We start from the raw sequence: 5728 nt of genomic DNA on the forward strand, positions 1-5728 counted from the left end.
GGGAGAGGAGGGGGAGAGGAGAGGGGGAAGAGAGGGAGAGGAGAGGGAGAGGATTTTGATTTGATAACATTTATTTACAGAACAGTGTACATGCCCTGCAAAAAGCCAGGGTAAGATACCAAAGCATCTATCCAAACTGGCTGTGCTTCTATTTTTGTAGAGGGCCATCAGTCAAACATTAGTGTTACATACATGCCTGAGGGGCTGTGCTATTATCACTGTATTAAAATATCATCTGGCTGGTAAAAAACCGTTTATATCACTAATCATGTCAAAGACAAGACCAGTGTCTATAATAAAGTTAATATAATCAACAAGTGCTGATGAAGGTGGAGAGAGAGAGAGAGAGAGAGAGAGAGAGAGAGAGAGAGAGAGAGAGAGAGAGAGAGAGAGAGAGAGAGAGAGAGAGAGAGAGAGAGAGAGAGAGAGAGAGAGAGAAAGAGAGAGAGAGAGAGAGAGAGAAAGAGAGAGAGAGAGAGAGGGAGAGACAGAGAGAGAGAGGGAGAGACAGAGAGAGAGAGGGAGAGACAGAGAGAGAGAGGGAGAGACAGAGGGAGAGAGGGAGAGAGACAGAGAGAGAGAGAGGAGAGAGAGAGAGAGAGAGAGAGAGAGAGAGAGAGAGAGAGAGAGAGAGAGAGAGAGAGAGAGAGAGAGAATATGAGAGAAAGAAAGAGAGAAAGAGAGAAAGAGAGAGAGAGAGAGAGAGAGAGAGAGAGAGAGAGAGAGAGAGAGAGAGAGAGAGAGAGAGAGAGAGAGAGAGAGAGAGAGAGAAAGGGGAACATGAGAGAGAGAAAGTAAGGAATAAAAGAGAGAAGGGTAAGAAAAAAAAAATAAAACGAAAAACAGAACAGAAGGAAAAGAAAACCGAATAAAACGAGAAAAGAGATATCGAAAGACAAGACACGGAAAAAAAAGCAAACTAGCCTTGCTTGCTTTGTTCTGTCGCTTGGAGGCAATGCTTACAGTACCCCCCCCCCCCCTTTACACACACCTGTGGCTCTGTAACTTCCAAGTTCTTTTTTATTTGTTTTCTCCCCTTTTTTCCACCAGCCGAATCCACCTACTACCCTCATCCCTCTCATTCCCACCTCATTCCCCTCCCCACCTACCCCCTGATACTACATACTACATACCACATACCACCAACATACCTCGCAACATGCCCCAACTTCGCTACAAGCCTTCATCTCTATTACCACTTCCTCTTCCTCATACCTCATACCCTACACATACTCTCCAAGTGCTACAAATCCTCATTCCAATTACCCCTACCTTCCCCCCCTCCCCTTTCCCCTCCCCTAACGCCTCATCCCGCACCTCATATCACCCACATACCTCCCTCCCTCACCCTACTACCCCCACCACACACCCCCACCCTCATGCCTCATACCCTCCCTCCTAACATTACCTCGCTCATCAACTCGCCTCTCCATGTACCCCCAAAATAAACCAACCAACAAACAAAAGAGAAGAGAGGAAATAAAAGAAAGGAAAAGGCAAAGAAGGAACTCCCCGGCTGCAGGTGTCCCCACATGATGCCTGGCACCAAAGCCAAGCAGTGCCACAGATGTCATCGCACGCACGACTCGGCGAAAGGTTAACCGAGCTGGGGAGAGGGAGGGGAGGAGGGGAAGAGATGGGGGGTGGGGGAGAGAAGGGGGGAAGTGCTAGAGAGGGAGAGGTACAGAAAGAGGTACAGAGAGAGGCAGAGAGAGAGGAGGAGAGGGGAAGGGATAGAGAGAGAGAGAGAGAGAGAGAGAGAGAGAGAGAGAGAGAGAGAGAGAGAGAGAGAGAGAGAGAGAGAGAGAGAGAGAGAGAGAGAGATATATATATATATATATATATATATATATATATATAGAGAGAGAGAGAGAGAGAGAGAGAGAGAGAGAGAGAGAGAGAGAGAGAAAGAGAGACAGAGAGAAAGAAAGACAGAGACAGAGAGAGAGAGACAGACGGAGAGATACAGACGGAGACAGAGAGAGAGAGACATAGCGAGAGAGACACAGAGAGAGAAACAGAGGGAGAGAGAGAGAGATATAAAGAGATAGAGAGAGAAAGAAAGAAAGAGAGAAAGATAGGGATAGAGATAGATAGACAGATAGATAGATAGATAGAGAGAGAGAGAGAGAGAGAGAGAGAGAGAGAGAGAGAGAGAGAGAGAGAGAGAGAGAGAGAGAGAGAGAGAGAGAGAGAGAGAAAGAGACAGAGATAGATAGATAGATAGAGAGAGAGAGATTGGAAAGGAAAAAAGAAGAGGGAGAATGAGGAGAGGGAAAGAGAGAGCAGAGGTGGATGGACAAATAAATAATCCGACAGATAGATAAACATACACAAACATAAATGGTGCAAATAAACAGAAATAGAAAAGAAAAAAAAATACATACAAACACCCAAAACCAGATACACACACACAGAGACAGGCACATAAACAGACGGACGGACAGACATCCGGCAACGACACAGATACCGAAAAGGTCACGGCGACGCAGCCTCATCCTGCCTGCTTGCCTGCTTGCCTGCTTGCCTGCATACCTAACCGAGCGCTCGCCGCCGCTCCTCTGCAGGCACTGGCTGAGCACTCTATGAACGACGGCTCGGGCTCGTGCATGCAACGCAAGCACCTCGCCAGGACTTCCGTGGCCTCAGCGTTGCCTTCCCATCAACCCACAACCACTAAAAAATAGTTATTGCTAAATAAATAAATAAATAAATAAATAAATAAATACAAAATAAAACGAAGCAATGACAAATGCAACCCCCACCCGTCAACCTTAAACAAATAAAAGAGTAAATAAATAAAAATAGATAAATCATAAGACGCAAACTGCCACGAAGACAATTCACTCTTATACACGACTGTCCCATAGAGACCCCTTCCCCCCCCCTCGCCTCTCCCATACCCCCACACCCTCACGCCTTCCCTCACCTAAGCCCATCGAAAAGCCCTCGGTCACCCTACACTTTCAATCTAATTAAAACAAGCCTTCTAGAGACTTGACTACACTCTCACTCGCACTCGCACTCTCTCTCTCTCTCTCTCTCTCTCTCTCTCTCTCTCTCTCTCTCTCTCTCTCTCTCTCTCTCTCTCTCTCTCTCTCTCTCTCTCACTGTTTGTGAGTTCTTTCTTTCTCTGCCCACTCTCTTTGTCTATTTCTTTCTTTCTTTCTCTGTCTTTATCTGTATATATTTGTTTCTTTCTCTCACTCTTTACCTATTTGTTTCTTTCTCTTTCTCTGTGTATATAATCATTGCATCCATCTTCATTCTACTTCCAACTATACCATATTCTTTCCTTCTTTCCTTCTTTCCTTCCTTCTTTCTTTCTTTCTTTCTTTCTTTCTTTCTTTCTTTCTTTCTTTCTTTCTTTCTTTCTTTCTTTCTTTCTTTCTTTCTTTCTTTCTTTCTTTCTTTCTTTCTTCCTTTCTTCCTTTCTTCCTTTCTTCCTTTCTTCCTTTCTTCCTTTCTTCCTTCCTTTCTTCCTTCCTTTCTTCCTTCCTTTCTTCCTCCCTTCCTTCCTCCCTTCCTCCCTCCCTTCCTCCCTTCCTCCCTCCCTCCCTCCCTTCCATCCATCCTCCGTCCCCCTCCATCCATCCCTGCCTGCCTACCTATCTGCCTGCTTCCCTCTTTACTTCCTTTCTTCCTTCTTTCCTTCCTTCCTTCCTTTAAGATTCCCTTTAAGATTCACCTCAAGGTATTAAAGCCTCCCTTCGCGTTACCACCTGCTTCTAATCCCTCTCTGCGCCATCTGTCGCCCTCACTCTCTCTCTCTCTCTCTTTCCCATTCCATTTTTGTTTCTCTCTCATTCACTCTTTCACTCATTCACTCACTCACTCTCTCACTCTCTCACTCTCTCACTCTCTCACTCACTCCTTCATTCCTTCACTCCTTCACTCACTCATTATCTCTCTCTCTCTCTCTCTCTCTCTCTCTCTCTCTCTCTCTCTCTCTCTCTCTCTCTCTCTCTCTCTCTCTCTCTCTCTCTCTCTCTCTCTCTCTCAGCCGGAAGCCCAAGCCAGTTGCTCCTGCTACTAAAAAAAAATCTTCAAGCTTATCACCCCCATCTCTCTTTCTATCTTTCTTCCTTCTTTTTTTTTTAACTTCCTTCCGGGTGTGAAGCCGCGTGGCCCAAAAAAACAAAAGAACAAAATAACAACAAAAGCCCCAACTACCCCCCCCCCCAAAAAAAAAAAAAAAAAACTAAGCAAACGAGACATTAAATAACTACACAACCCAGATTCTGCGCAATAGATAAAATACATGCCATTCGAAATTAAAGGAATTAATACATAAAACGAAACATAAAACAAAGAAAGGGGAGAAAACGGGGAAGAAGAGAAAGGAAGGAAGGGAGGAAGAAGACGAGATGTGCGAAACTTCCGAAATAAAAAACAAGTGACGAACGAAATACGAACTCATGTTACTGCAACTTGAATTCATCTTCAGCTCATAAAGAAGAACAGGAAGGACGTGGAGATGGAGGAGGAGGAGGAGGAAGGAGGAGGAGGAGGAGGAGGAGGAGGAGGAGGAGGAGGAGGAGGAGGAGGAGGAGGAGGAGGAGGAGGAGGAGGAGAAGTGAAAAGGAAAAGGAGGAGGAGGAGGAGGAGGAGGAGGAGGAGGAGGAAAAGGAGGAGGAGGAAGAAGAGGAAGAAGAGACGGAGAAGGAAGAGGAGGAGAATATAGAGGATAAGAAAGAGAAGACAGATAAAGAAATCCAAAGGACAAGAATAAAAAAAATAACCCAAAACAAATATGGAAGAAAAATTGAATAAAAAGAAAGGCACGCGTAACCCATACCAGCCGAGCCGATCTTCCACAATCACAGGCGACGACAAGGTGGTCTCACAGCCACCACCCACACCCAAACCCGCCCGTGAGAAGAGGGGGGGGGGGGAGGCAATAAAGAAGAGAAAAAAAAGCAATAAAGAAGGAAGAAATGGATAGTAAAAACACCCATTCACCCACGGCCACCCATAAACCAGCTTCCCTCGCTTACCCCCCCCACACACCCCACCTTCACTAACCCCTACCTACCTACCCCCCCACCCCACCCATCCAAATCTCCCTCCCTAACGAAAACGAAGAGAAAAAAAATTAAATACTAAGCCTGGTGAACAACTCAGTCACGCCCTCCCTCTCCTCGCCCGTGATACCGTGACAGCCATATACCTGTCAACCACCCTCCACCTCCCCCCTCCCCCCCACCATATTTCTACTCCCCATCAACGCCCTTGTAACACCATCGCCCTCTAACCCCTAACTTCCCCGCCCCTCCGCCTTTCCCCGCCCCTCCTTCCCCCCCCCCTTTCCCTCCACCCGTCACACCTAACCCAACCACTGTGACGTCACTCGCTACCGCAGAGACGTTAAACAAATGTCAATATCCGCAGTAGCACACACGAAGCACACGCAGCACGAAATGCAAATCGAACACGAAAGCACAGGAGGCACGAATCAAGAACCCAAGCAGACGAAGCACGAATCAAGCACGAATCACACGAAGCATGAATCAAACACGCAAGCAAACGGAGCACGGATCAAGCACACAAACGCTGGAAGTACGAATCAAGGGCGAATCACACGATGCACGCAAGCAACACGGAGCACGAATCAAGCACACAAGCTTCGTATAACACAAATAAAAAATACAGTGGGCGAAATCAGCTTCGAATGTAACGCGGCACGGATTTGGGAAAGGTTCTGGGAGAGGTAGGGAGAGATAGGGAA

This window comes from Penaeus chinensis, chromosome 13, assembly GCF_019202785.1.
Source record: "Penaeus chinensis breed Huanghai No. 1 chromosome 13, ASM1920278v2, whole genome shotgun sequence".
Lineage (NCBI taxonomy): Eukaryota > Metazoa > Arthropoda > Malacostraca > Decapoda > Penaeidae > Penaeus > Penaeus chinensis.